The sequence below is a fragment of the Diceros bicornis genome, unplaced genomic scaffold, assembly GCF_020826845.1.
Source record: "Diceros bicornis minor isolate mBicDic1 unplaced genomic scaffold, mDicBic1.mat.cur scaffold_61_ctg1, whole genome shotgun sequence".
NCBI lineage: Eukaryota > Metazoa > Chordata > Mammalia > Perissodactyla > Rhinocerotidae > Diceros > Diceros bicornis.
The window spans coordinates 2,421,573-2,437,352 of NW_026691491.1; positions in this window are offsets into that span (position 1 = coordinate 2,421,573).

Here is a 15,780-nt window from a genome sequence, read left to right on the forward strand (position 1 = left end):
CACTTCTGGGTATGTATCCAAAGGAAATGAAAACATTATCTCAAAGAGATATCTGCACTCCCATGTTCATTTCAGCTTTGTTCACATGGAAACAACGTAAGTGTCCATCGATGGATGAATGGATAAAGAAGTTATAGTGTACCTATGCAATGGGATATTATTCAGCCATAAAAAAGAAGGAAAACCTACCTTTTGTGACAACATGGATGGACCTTGAGGGCATTATGCTAAGTGAAATAAGTCAGACAAAGACAAAAACTGTATGTTCTCACTTATGTGGAATCTAAAAAGGCCAAAATCATAGAAATAGAGAATAGAATGGTGGTTGCCACGGGCTGGGGAGCGGGGAACTGGGGAGATGTTGGTCAAAGGGTACAAACTCCCAGCTATAAGATGAATAAGTTCTGGGGATCTAATGCACAGCATGGTGACTATAATTAACAATATTGTATTATACACTTGAAAATTGTTAAGAGTAGAGCTTAAATATTATCACCACAAAAAATGGTAATTATGTGAGGGAATGCAGGTGTTAACTAACTTTATTGTGGTAATTATTTTGTAATATATATGTGTATCAAATTATTACATGGTACACCTTACATATGTTATATGTCATAATATCTCAATAAAGCTGAAAAAAAAGAAGAGTCTAGGAAAATAAAATTCAGCCAGAGACTAAAGGGTCTCTATCTCAATCATCTTGAGGACATGGGAGATTCATCAAAGATTTTCAAGCACAAATTGAAATATACACAGTTAAGGCCATAATTACCTCTACATAATATATATTATTTTCCTTTTTCTCATGCAGAATGTTAGTATGTTGTTTATTTAATTTGGCTATTGTTCTCTCTATGTATGATTTTATTGATGTTCGAACTCTTAGCAGCCCAAAGTGGGCCAGAACCATTTCTTGTTTAATTAACTCTTTCCCTCCAAGTGCCTAGTGAGGACTCATCGAGTTCTACTTCACGATAGGAAAGCATTCTCTTCTTGGAAAAGAGTTTGGTTATTGGGCCATCAAAATGTATCCCATCTTTGTGCTTACTTACTGCCACTTTGCCCTTGAGGACACTTCTGTTTTATTTCACAGGCTTGATATGGCCTTAGTTCTTGTTTGGGTCCTGCTGGTGAAGAACTGAATCATTTTAGCGAAGCAGAAAGCCCTGTGCAGCCTATGAAACACAGGTCAATCCTGGGGGTAATGGGTTTAGGAAATACTGCCTTTGTGAGATATAACTTAGCAAATTAAAAGAAAAATAGTAGCCTTTTGTATCCAGCCTTAATGGAATAACAGATTTACCCTCCCACCATAAACAGCTGGAACACTGGACAAAATACGAGAAACAATTGTTTTTAGATGTTTGGGAGTAGGCACTGCATGTCTGTCATCTCTGATAAAATATATATTTTTAAATATTGATCGAGCATCAGTGACCTGTGGAATAACACTAGGTGGTCTAACACGTGTAATTTGAGTCTTAGGGAGAGGGCAAGATTATTTAAAGAAATAATGGACAAAAATTTTGTAAATTTGATGAAAACTGTAAATCTATAGATTCAAGAAATTCAACAAATTCCAAGTCAGATAAACATACACACATGAATGCACGAAACATGCCAAGGCCTATTATAATTAAATTGCAAATAATCAGCAATAAAAAGAAAAGGCTTTTTAAAAAAAAATAGAGAAAAAGACACATTAACCACAGGTGAACAAAATAAGAGAATACCTATAGACCTATTGCAAAAAAATTCTGCAAGACGAAACCAGAAGCCAATGAAATGACACCTATAAAGTGCTAAAGAGAAAAAAACTGTCAACCTACATTTCTATATCCATTGAAAATATCCTTTAATGTATCTTACCTAATACCCTTTAATAATAAAGAAATAAAAAGTTTTTTAGACAAAAGTTGTCACTAGCAAACTTGTACTTAGAAACATTACAGGTTGTTCTTTGGGAAAATGACACAATATAGAGACTTAGATCTTTGCAAAGGATTGAGATTGAAGAGTGCCAGAAATGGTAAATATGTGGGTAAACAAAAAATAATTTTCTCATGTTTTAATTTCTTAAAAGATAAATTTCAATTAAAAATATAATCAATATATATTTTTTGTAATATAGGTAGAAAAAATATATGAAAAATTCACAAAAGACAGGAAAGGAGACAGGATGTGTAGTGTTTTAAGATTCCTACATTATTCCTACATGTAATAGTGATTGAATGTAGACTGAAAAGTTAAGGATGTACGTCATAAGGAAGCAACCACTTCAAGAAAAAAGGGAGAGATAGTAAGTAATAGTGCAGATGAAATGAAATAATAAAAAATATTGAATACATATAACAGAAGTCAGGAAAAGAGAAAAAAAGGAACACAGAACAAATGGGTCAAAGAGAACATAAATAGTAAGATGATAGATTTAAATGCAACCATATCAATAATTACGTTATATCTAAATGGTTTACACAGTTCAATTAAAAGGCAGAAATAGTAAGACTGAATAAAAAATATAACCTAATTTTATGCTGTCTACAAAAAATCTACTTTAAATATTAAAAAAAAGTCAAAGGAAGAAAAAAGGGATAACATGCAAACACTGATCATAGGGAAACTGAAGTGTCTCTTAATAGCAGACAAAGTAGAATTCAAAACAAGGAATATTATTAGAGATAAAGGAGGCATTTCATAAGGCTAAAGAGGTCAATTTATCAAAATGCCATAACAATCTTAAATGCATGTGCCTACAATAACAGCTTCAAAATACATCAAGCAAAACTGGCAGATCTGAAAGGAGAAATAGACAAATCTACAATTAAAGTTGGAGATATTAATAACCCTCTCTTAGTAATAGAAAAACTAGATGGAAATCAGTAAGATTAGAAGAGATTTGCTCAACACAGCAACCTACTTGACATATGCATAGACCACTCCATGCAAAAACTGCAGAATAAGCATTCTTTTAAAAAACACATGAAATATGCACGCGGATAGATTATGTTCCACATTGGTGGGGTTGTGGAGTAACTGGAACTCCCATTCATTGCTGATAGGATGTAAAATGGTAAACCATTGTGGAAAACAGTTTCACAGTTTCTTATAAAGTTAACATATGCTTACCATACAACAAGCAATCCCATTCCTAGGTATTTACACAAGAGAAAGGAAAACACATACCCACAAAAAGACTTGTACATGAATGTTCACAGAAACTTTATTCATAATAACCAAAACTGTAAATAACTCAAATGCTCATCAATAAGTGGTAAATGGATAAACAAATTACGGTATATGCGTACAAAGGAATTCTACAATAAAAAAGAACGAACTGTGCTGGCCCCATGGCTTAGCAGTCAAGGGCACACGCTCCGCTGCTGGTGGCTCGAGTTCAGATCCCGGGCGTGCACCGACGCACCGCTTCTCCAGCCATGCTGCGGCCACATCCCACATACAGCAACTAGAAGGCTGTGCAACTATGACATACAACTATCTACTGGGGCTTTGGGGGAAATAAATAAATAAATAAAAAGAAGGGACTTTCTCCCCATCCCTGTTAAAAAAAAAAAAATTGAACTACTGACACAGTCAACAACATGGATGAATCTCAAAACATTATCCTGAGCAAGAGAAGTCAGACACAAAAATATATATACTAAAAACTCCATTTATATGAGGTCCTGAAATGACAAATCTAATTTAAACTGACAGAAAGCACATAGGAGTAATTTGTAATTCTGGGAGAAAGGGAGTAATTGACTAGGAAAGTACATAAGGGAATTTTTTAGGGTGACAAAATGTTCTATATCTTGATTTTGGCGGTGGTTACATGACTATATCTCAAATTCACCAAACTTTACCCTTAAAATAGGTGCATTTTATTGTACGAAAATGATTTCTCAATAAAGATGATTTTCTAAAGCAAAATAATAATGACATAATTATATGATGAAATTGAATTCTAAAGTATCACTTATCTCTTAAGTCTTTAGAGTCAAAAGGTCCTGAAGTCAACATTCACTAAAACCCCGTGATCTTACAGCAAGTGACTTCAACTTTCTTAAGTCTAAGTTTCCTTGTCTTAAAAATGTGGATACTGCCTCACAGGATTGTGGTTACTAAAAGTACTTCAAATTCTATGAGAAATGTAAAATTATTTTTCTACCCATTTTATTATGTTTATTTTTAATTTTTTGACCTTTACTTTTTATATACTTTCAGATTTGTAAAATAGTCACGAAGAATCTCCGTATACCTTCACCTGGATTCCTCAAAAGTTAACATCACACATAACCAAATGATCAAAATCAGGAAATTAACATTGGCTCAGTATAATCATTGAATCTTATGCAGATTTTTACCAATTGTCTCTAATGACATTATTCTTGTCCAGGATCCAATCCATGATCACATATTGCATTTAGTTGCTATGTATCCTTAGTTTCCTTTAATCTGGAACTCTCCCTCAATCTTTCTTTGTCTTTCATGTCCTTGTCACTTTTGAACAGTGCTGGTCAGTTATTTTTAGAAATACTCCTAAATTTAGAGTTATTTGATATTTTCTCATGATTAAATTCATGTTCCTTATTTGGGATAAAAATACTGCAGAAATGATATTGTATCCTCTTCAGGGCGACGTATCAGGAGACGCGCTGTTGATTGTCTCATTACTGGTAATGTTGACTTTGATCACTTGGTTAAGGTGATATCTTCAAATTTCTTCACTGGAAAGTTACTATTTTTCCTGTTACAACCAATAAGTAACTTGTAGGGAGATACTTTGAGACTATGTAAACATCCCTTTTCTCATGATATTTTCACCCAGTAATTTTAGCATCTATTGATGATGCTTGCCTGAAACAATTAGTACTGTGTTATGCCAAGTAGTGATTTTCTGTTTTCACCCTTCCCTCTATATTTGCTAGTTGGAATTCTACTGTGAGGAAGGGCTTTCCATTCTGCCCGTTTGTGTGTTTCAATTATCTATTTATATCAGTATGGAGTCATGGCTTCTTATTTTAGTCTATGAATTTTAATCTATTGTCATCATTATTCATTTATTTATTTTTTTGCTCAAATTGTCCCAGATTTGGCCACTGGGATTCCCTTGAATTTCAATTCTGTATCCTTTTATTTTCCCCTAAATCATTTCTTACAAAACTATTATAGAAATCCTTGCGGGGCATAATTTTTCTCTCTCACCCCTTATCTTTTCCATCAAAGAATTTCTTCAAGGTTTTAGTAAAAACTGCTCAGAATCAAACTCCAATTGATACAATATGGTGAGCACAGATTAATTTAGGCCCTCATTGTCAGTATTTCTGTACGTGAAAATCAGTTTGGTTTGAAAGCTTTGTGCTTGGGTATTTATTAGGCTTGCTAACACAGATGCATCTACATGAATTTTTGGTGAATTTTTGCAGCTTCAAAGGACTTGAGGAACAAACCCAGAAACCCTTTGAAAACCGAGCCCACTAGATCCTGAGTTAGTTGTTTAATATCCATGGTCAGCTTATTTCAGTCAGTTTTGGCTGATTTCCAGAGCCTGGAATGAGAAAAGTTCTCTGATATTTCCATCAAGCCCTTCTTATAAATGACCCACATCTTATCTTTATTTTTATTTATTTATATTTTTAATTTTTACCTTTTGACCTCTTTGCCCATTTCTCTCACTCCTCACCCCCCACCTCTGGCAACCGCCAATCTGTTCTCTGTATCTATGAGCTTGGTATTTTTTTTTTTTTTTTAGATTCCTCATGTAAGAGAGATCATACAATATTTGTCTTTCTGTGTCTGGCTCATTTCACTTAGCAAAATATCCTCAAGGCCATTCATGTTGTCACAAATGGCAAGATTTTAATCTTTTTTATGACTCAATAATATTCCACTGTTTATATAGACCACATCTTTATCCATTCATCCATTATCTTGGCTATTGTAAATAGTGCTGCAATAAACATGGAGGGGTTGCATATATCTTTTTGGGTTAGTAATTTTGTTTTCTTTGGATAAATACTCAGAAGTGAAATTGCTAGATCATATGGTAGTCCTATTTTTTAATTTTTTGAGGAATCTCCATACTGTTTTCCATAGTGGCTGCACCAGTTTACATTCCCATCAGTAGCGCACAAGTGTTTTCGTTTCTCCACGTCCTCACTAACACTTGTTATCTCTTGTCTCTTTGATAATAGCTATTCTAACAGGTGTGAGGTGATATCTCATTGTGGGTTTGATTTGCATTTCCCTGATGACTAAGGATGTTGAGCATCTTTTCACGTACCTGTTGGCCATCTGTATGTCTTCTTTGGAGAAATGTTTATTCAGATCTTCTGCCCATTTTTTAACTGAATTTTTGTGTTTTTTTTTTTTTTTTGCTATTCAGTTGTATTAGTTCTTTGTATATTTTGGATATCAACCACTTATCAGATATATAATTTACAAACATTTTCTCCCATTCAGTAGGTTGCCTTTTTATTTCGTTGATGTTTTTCTTGCTCTGAACTCAGTTTAGAGAGTCAATGAATCAGTCTCCAGATGCCCCAAATGACTTGCTAGCTGGGGAAGAGCTCATCAAAAGGCCTGGCTGAGCTCTGGCTTGAGTTTAACAACTTCTGTCTGTGAGGGAATCCAGACGAGAGCAGTCTCTTCTGCACCGAGAAACGGGATTGAGACACTAAAAGACATTTTCCATTGGAATTTCTGTGAAAAAGGGAAATTCAGTCACAGTTTTAAAGAAATGACTATCACATGGGCCATTCACTTGGTAAACTTAGTTTTCTGAATGATACCCCTGAATTTTTAATCACTCCAAACTTCATTTCATGTCTTTTCAACACGAGTGAAATTTATATGGTTCGTATGTAACTGGAATCATAATGCTTGAAGAGAAGCCCACATCCCGAGGCTACTTTGGTAAATTTCCAGGCTTTCATAAAAATGAAAAAAACCCTCAGAATGTGTATACTGCCACATTTTCCCACCCAGGTTGGCATAAATAAATACAGAGAGAAAGTGCTAGAGAGCAAGCAAGAGAGAACAGAGTCTTGACATCTTTTCAGGAGTACACTGTATCCATTTCTACATTTCTGTATCTTTTTTCTAGTCTGTTTTTCTTGAACCACTTTAATATTTTTTAAGAAGTCGAGATGGAAGGAATCTTCTCTATGCCCATCCCAATCAGGTTGGGATTAATTTAGATTTGCCGGGGATAAAGAACTCACCAGGTCCCTGAGTTGTGCTGATGGTAACTCCTTTTCAAATAGGAAAGCTGAAGAAATCTATAAGGGTAACGAGAAGGTGCTAACATGGGTCTCCTCCTGGGTTTTGCTCCACGTGGCGTGTCATTTCTACCTCACAAAGCAGTCATGTGAGCCGCGGTTTCTCATTCCACGCTAGAAGTCGGCCTTGAGTAGCCTCGAGAAGTCAGGGGGCGGCGGAGTTTCCTCTCTGGAATGTCGAGCAAGTACATTTTCACCTGAGACTGTAACCGTGGACTCATCCTTGGCGCTGAAAGCTTCTCCTCCCACGTGGTCTGAAAGGCAATTTATCCTCCTCCCTCTGTGCCTGTTTATTCCACTGCTTCCTCTGATGGCTGCTTGTCATGGTAACATCTGTGGCTTGTCTGCCTTTTAGGAGGTTGTGGAGATGAGTGAGGTTAATGTGTTAAAACGAAAGGAAAGCGCTTCAGCTACACCGTTTCCTGGGGTCACGGTGTCACCAAACACATCATTTTCCCAGGAGGCCTCAAGATTTAACAATATGTCCTTTCACACATAGGAAAATATAATTTCCGAAGAGTGAAGAGACTTAGTGGAAACACAATTGAGGATTAAATAATCCAAATTGAGAACTCAAATTTCCAGATTCCAAGGGCTATGTTTACAACGCTACCGTCTTTTCTACTCCATGGAACAGATAAGAAAGTTGTATTAACACGTGCAAAACCCAGCTTCACAGTTACACAAAACTGCAACTTTCTAGACTCTAAAACACAAAGCCAACTAAGTCTTCTCACAGTGGAATGCATTTAACTGGAGTAAGGCTAGGTCAAACCATTTTAAAAGTAACTTTATACTCATTGACTGAAGTTCATTCACATCACAGCCTACTTATAAGCAGGATTTAAAATTTTTTTTAAATAATATGTATTCTTTTCTAGTTTAAAAAGTAATACAGAATCCATGTAAATTTTGAAAATCTAGAAAAATGTAATATAAAAAAAGTGAAATATAGTGTAAAGAAAAATAAAGAACACTGTTAAAGACAATCACTATTATAATTTTGGTTGGTAAAATCCCCCCATTTTTTTCTTTCTTTTTATTAAAAACTGAGGTATAATTGACATATAACATTGTGTAAGTTTAAAGTGTATAACATGTTGATTTGATACATTTATGTATTGCAATATGATTACCACGTGGAATTTTTTTGTCTCTATAAATATAATTGTATTTTTATATATTTTATAATTATATTTATATTTTGCAATTATATATTGTATAATATTAATATATATTATATATCAACATATATTATATTGACATTATATTATTATACTTTATGAATATTGTATATTAATAATAATAATTATGGTTATGTAATTAATATTTCAAATGGTTCCTACTTCTTTGAAAAAACTCCTTCTTACATTTATTATGAAACTTTTCCTGTGAACTTATACAACCTGAGTTTTAATGACTGTGAAGTATTCCTTTGGATGATCACATCATAATTTATGTAACTATTTTACAATACTTAGGTAAATAACATATCGTTGGGACGTGAAAGAGTCATTTTTTTATATTATTAAGCGTGGTCAAATTAATATTCATATATATGAATCTTTGTGCACATCCCTAATTTTTCACTTAGAATAAATACATATAGGTGAAATACATGTGCATTAAAGTTCAGAGGTTTTTGTCACATATTGCTATATTGCCCTTGGAAAGTTTGCCCCAAGTTGCACTCTTGGTCTGCTTCCCTGTATTTTTGTTGTAACTATAAGGATTGCATCTGGCTACAGGTCACAGAAAAATCTGACCGCAGTGGTTTTAAAAAGACGTCTATTGGTGTCAGGCCACAAAAAAGCCAGGGATCCGGGTCTGCCTGATACACGTGCTCAAGGATGTCATCAGGGAGCCCGTCTTCTTCTGATTTTCAGCTTTGCCAAATTGAGCTTTTGGCTTGCATCCTCTGTGTTACAAAATGGCTCCTGCGTTTACATGCCCTGTGTTAGTAAAGCTGATCCAAAGCAGGAAGAAAGGACAGAGCTTTCTCCTCGCGAAACTTCATTTGTTCGGGAAGGAACTCCCCAGGGACGTCTGCCCACATTCTGTTGTGACGCACCCTTCGCTGCCAGGCTGGGTGATTATTTTAGCCTTCCAGATTCTGTAATAGGGAAAGGCAGGCAGAATGCTTTGAATGTCTCGGGTAGTCATCCTCAGGGCTTGCAACATATGCTATGCCTTTTTGAAGCTGTTTAAAACGTAACGCTAAAATTCTCCTGTAAAGGCTTGCACCAAAAAGTACCCTCTCCAACTGAGTTTCCCTTTGTGCAGTTGCCCTGTACTTTGGCGTTTTTAACTTTTAAAAATATTTTCAAATGTATCTCCTTTTCCATTAAAATTTTTTTTTTGCTCAACTATATTCTTTGCCCAGTTTTCTAATTGTTTACAATATATTTGTTGTTCATATTATATGTACAACTTTGTATCATCTTTTCATTTAATATTACTTCACATGCATTTTCCTATGCCATTATACCTTTCAAAAATTAACGTCAAAGGGCTGCCTAATATTATACTGTATGACTATATGATACTTTTATTCTTATTTTTCCCCAATTTTCCCTAACTTTTTGCTCTACTGATTAATTCTAAACAGATTTATGTGTAATTTTTAGTCTGCATCTTGGATCATTAGAGTTTTATGAAGGAGCACTTCTCTCTACTTTGATATTGTGGTCTAGTACTTTTTTTTTTATTTCTAAAATTTTATTTATTTTTTATGTTTTTTATTTTTTAATTTTATTTATTTTTTCCCCAAAGCCCCAGTAAATAGTTGTACATCATAGTTGCACATCCTTCTAGTTGCTGTATGTGGGACGCGGCCTCAGCATGGCCAGAGAAACGGCGCGTCGGTGCGCGCCCGGGATCCGAACCCGGGCCACCAGCAGCGCAACGGGCGCACTTAATGGCTAAGCCACGGGGCCAGCCCTAAAATTTTATTTTTAAATGAACTTTTTAATCTAGAATAGTTTTAGATTTACAGGAACGTTGCAAAGACAGTACAGAAGAGTCCCATAACCCCTGCACCCAGTTTCTCCAATTATTAACACCTGACGTTAGTACATTTGTCACAACTGATGAGTCAATATTGATACATTATTACATAAAGTGCATACTTTATTCAGATGTGAGGTTGTGAATTTGTGGGAAGAAGAACACAGAGGTAGAGTACCATTTTCATCAATCACATCAAGCGTACATGCTGTCAACATGACTTACCACTGATGATGTTAAGCTTGATCACTTGGCTGAGGTCATAGTTCTTAAGGTTTCTCCACTGTGAGGTTACTCTTCCCTCTTTCCACACTGTGCTCTTTGGAAGGAAGTCACTATAAGTAGCCCATATTTAAGGAATGGAAGTTATCTCCACCTCCTTGAGGGGGCAGTATCTATACAAACTCTTTGGAATTCTTCTACATGGGTTCGTTATCTATTCAATTATTTATTTATGTCAGTATGAACTCATGGATATTTGTTAAATACTTTGGGTTACAATTCAGTACTACATTATATCTTTTCTTGCTCAAATTGTTCCAGCCTTGGCCTTTGGCACCTCTTTCTGTTGGTTCCTGTGTCCCTTTGACATACCTCCAACTTTGGGTTTTTTTTTTTTTTGGAGCACCTCCTTCCTTTATGACACTACAAACTACTCCAGGTTCATCTTGTATATTTCCTGCCCCAGTCCTAGAATCAACAAGTTTTCTAAGGAGCCTGGTTCCTTTACTGGAAAACAGTATTAGAAACCAAGATCTGGACACTCGGTTTGTTTAGTACTTTGTATCCTGTAATCCTGGATATATTTTTTCCCAATTTTAATCTAGTTCTCATTGCAATTAAATATATATATATATATATATGAATTATATAATATATGGAGGTATATATATATATACAATACATAATACCTTTAATTTAAGCCTGTTCTTTGTATCTTGTTCTTGGTAGAAGCAAAACAAGGATGTTCACAAACATACACTAGATTTCTCTTAATATCAATATGAGTACAAGTGATGCATGGATATTTGCTGGATGGGCAGAAGGGCTTCTCACCCTCCCTGAGGTCCACCTGAAATTCTCAGCCTTGCGGTCACCCTTTACAAGCTCTGGGAACTTGCACAGGAGAAAGGGGATGCTCCACTCTGTCATTTTGCATCACCTCAGGAAACCCAGCCATGAAAAGCCACTTCTATTCTAGTTTCTCTTCTCTCACACCTCCTACTACATAGCCCCAAGATTCTGCCTCTGAAAAATAAATTTTATGTAGCAAAGTGGTAATAGAGCAAAACACGTCCTGATTTGAAGCTCCATTTTAAACACCACTTTTGTGAAATGGCAAAACGAAAAGAGCAAATTTAAGACACACGAGGAGCCCGTTCATTGTGAGACAGGCATCGTACAATGGCGGAGACCACTGGCGTCAGAGCTACAATAGGAACAGAGAAGGAGTGCAGTGGGGAGTCCATCAATCACATTAATGGCAAATGGCACACTAATCATTTACCTATTATTTATCATGCAAATAAGTGTATCCTGTCTAGACTACAGACACATTTAAATATAAAGGTGTCAATAATTACAAATAGAGAATAATTTTATCAAAAAACAATAAACATTAATTACAAACTAAAATCAATGGAATATAAGAAAAACATCTTCTAGATAGTGTTTATCAACAGATCCTATTCTTTGAAATTGTTATAGGAATTATGGGTTATGTTAGCTGCTAAATCTGATTTTAGAAATTGGGTAAAAAATAATACTTGTTCAGATTTTTCAAATTAAATAAATATTTTTGCTAGAAAAAGTATCCCTAAATGAATAGAATTTTATATTTACATAACCAGTGGTTTTAGTATTTCCAGATATTTGTATTTGATTTTCAAATTTTTATTAATCAATTTTGTGTCCAATAAAAAGAGCTAAGGCAAATGGTTTACCTTCACCAAATTTGCCAATCATGACTTCTGTAGCCTTAAACAAGGAAAGATCACTATTAAAGACAATAACTATTATAATCCTGGTTAGTAAAATTATAAAACACACTATAGAATTTAACACATATTTGGTAAAGTCAGGAAATAGCCCCCAAATGTTCCTAAATTTTTTTTCATTCGAAGAATGAGTTTCCCTCTTTTGCTGAGTTGTTGGGTTAAAGGAGCATTTCATTTGGAGAGTGTGGCCAGTGACTCACAGTCGTACAGGACAGGCAGGGAGGAGCCAGGCCTGACAGAAGAAGGGCCCACCCTGCTCCGGGAAAGCTGACCTGGGTTAGGGCTTACAGCCTGGCCTCAGGCTCATGGGCATTTACTCAGAGAAAATTGATTGAGCACATCCTCTGTGCCAGGAACCAGGGCGGCCTCTGGCCATCATCACCTTCATGTAGGGAGTGCATTAGAGGAATGGGTGAGAGTGGACACCCATGACACAACACCAATGTCTCAATGAGCGTGTGGGTCCTAGCCACAGGAGACCCAGGGTCCACGGGGAAGGAGGGCCTTAGCTGGTGGGCTGGATTTCAGGGACAGGATTCAATATCTGGCAGGAGGTTTGCCTCGAAAAAAACAAGCTCCTAGTTTTCTGAGAGAAACCATGTAGGTTATTGAACAAAGATCTCGAATTGGATTAAAGCAGAAGCCCAAGTTTAGAATCAGAGGCACCTAGAAAGGTGGGTTTGGGGACAAGACCACCTTTTAAGAACATGGCACCCAAGGGAGGTTGTGCCTAGGGCCTGAGTGCAAAAGTCAAAGTTCAGCTGGAGACATTTTATCCTAGGTCCAATAAAAAGCAAGGAGTCTCAGAAAATCAGTTGCTGGAACAGAGCACCAAGGAGCCTGACTTCAGGACCCAATTGCTCCCTCAGCAGACGCCTTCAGTATGAGGTCAGTGTCATGAAGATGGAACTGGAGGAGAAGCCTTCTGCCCACGGGACTAGAGCCGCTGAAAGATGGCCTGGCTCAGGGCTGGAGTCGCTCCAGTGAATGGGAAGGCAGGATGCCTGGTTGTGGGGAACTGGGAATTACAGAGGCTCACATCAGCAGACGTGCCGACTAAATGTCATGTGGTATCCTGAATGGGATCCTGGGACAGACAAAGCTCATTGGGTACAAATGAAGGACATCCGAATAAAGTAGGCACGTTAGTTAATTAGAATGTATCCATTGTACATTATTTGTTTCAAATGTATCCTAAAATGTAAGATGCTAACAATAGGAGAAACTGAGTCCAGGGTGCATAGTAATTCTTCTGTCCTATCTTCGAAACTTTTCCATAAGTCTAAAACTATTCAAAAATAAAAGTTTAGTTTTAAAAAATCAGACTCCTTATCTACCTCTTTCTCTTATAAACACTTTTCCCCGTTCAATGAGGAAACAGCATTTCTAATTTATTTGATTTGGGATCTGGGTGTTTTTGTTATTACACAACTCAAAATGTCTTCCTGGTAATATGACATTTACGCGTATAGTTTGTGTATATCATATACAAAAACTTATAATAATTATTTAAAAAGCTTATACCAAAACTAGGCTGTTTTCCTACATACAACTCTCTTTGTATTGTTTTGAGAACAAACAATAACATATACTATGACTTCAAATAGAATAAACATTAATTTGAAAAAATATTTTTATTAATTTGAAAAAAGCACATTTTAAAAACAGTACCATTGAAAAAACAGAATAAATTTACTTTTGTCAATAAAGATTAGTTTTTAGATTAAATCTGGAAATCATTCTAAATTTAATTTACTCTCGCACGTCTTTCTTTCCTTCTTTCTTTCCTCGATGCCTTTCCTTTTTCTCTTTCCCTCTCCCTCCTTCTGCTGCTGCTGCTTTTCCTCATTCCCATGTTTTTTTTTATTTTTCATTTTAATAGATTTGAAGTCCTTATTTAAATAGGTCCTTTTGGGATTCCTCCTCATTCTAACATTATTTATCAACTCTTTGTGAATTAGTAACTTGGATATATATACACTGTAGCATTTTGTTGAAAAATCTACAACTTGTTGAAAATCTACAACATAACATGTATGTGTTGATAACTATAAACATCTAGTTCAGTCCCATCTTTTGATAAAAAAATTGATTTTGAGGTTCAGGGTTTGTAGAGGCTGTCCAAGATGAGCTAAGCAATTCCATGTATTAATAAATAGCAGAACTGGGCCTGAATCCAGTCAAATGCACATTTTAATGCACAATTACCTTCACTCTATAAAAATTACTTTGCAGAGTTTTTCTTGAAATTTCCCTTCCCATCAGGAGAAAGACAAGTGTGTGCCAATGACAATTTGCCTGGACTTGATCATCTATTGTTCCAGCAGGATGTTGTGAATCCTTTTACAGCCTAATTTTATTATCTCTTTAAAAGGAAATGCTGAGAAAAAAATCGTGATTCTTTTACTTAGATGAAAGCACTAGCTAGTTAAAAATTTATAAACTAATTTTACCACTGTATGGATTTCCCTCCCATCTAATCTCACTATTTATAACTATGTATATGCGCTAAAATCTTATTCGTGAACAGTGGTGTTTTTTAAATCGTCTCTCCGAAGAGTTATAAAACTGTAGAGGCAATGAAATTTGCGAGGCTTGAAGGTGATGCTATAAAGATATACAGTTACTTGTAGGAAGAGACATGCTCATTTGTATTTTCTGGACTGTTCTTTATTTTGTGGCTGCAGTCCTATTTGCTGCCATTTTCTCGGAGGAAACTTCTGCTTCTACAGGAGGTCTGTGTTCCAAAAGAGCTACCCAAGTCAATTCCTAATATTCTTTCCATCCCCTGCAAGTCAGTGTCCTGCTACATTAAAGGTGTGTTTTCATGTCCTCAGAGCATCTCTTCTGCCCAACCTTAGGTGGTTTTACCTGATTCAACTGCTGTCATCTCACATGCCCTTCAGCGATGGTCCATGGAACAATGGAAGAGTATTGAGAGATGATTATAAAAATGGCTCCATAGGTCTGATTATTGTCTTGGCAGGCACGGGTTCCTGGTTTTGTTGACTGGGGAACCCTACCCTGCTATAGCGCTTGAGTTTCGTTTGGGGCTTGGTGACTCTCTAGCGCCACACACTGGCATCCTGATCATAGACAATGCCCTTTGGACTCGCCGTCAATCTGTGTAGCAGATAATCCCAGTGAAATCAGCGGAGAAGTCAAGGAAAAAAACTATGAAATTTACTGGATTCCAGAGATTTAGGACTAGCCTAAGCTGTATTCTTTCAAAGTTTCTTCTCTTCTGGCATTTAAAGTCAGAGCTAGGTGTAAGTTTAGCTTTGAGTTACCATTTGTACCATATATTTCTTAGTTTTTACTTTTCTTTGTTTTATATTGCAAAAATCATTCAAAAGAAGAAAACAGTGAAAATCTCCACTCCATCCCTCGGAGAAAACTGCTAATCACATTTGGTGTATATCCTTCCAGCTTTTTGACTGTGTTTATGCAAACATGTATGTACAAGTACTACCAAAAAATACATCATAGTGTGT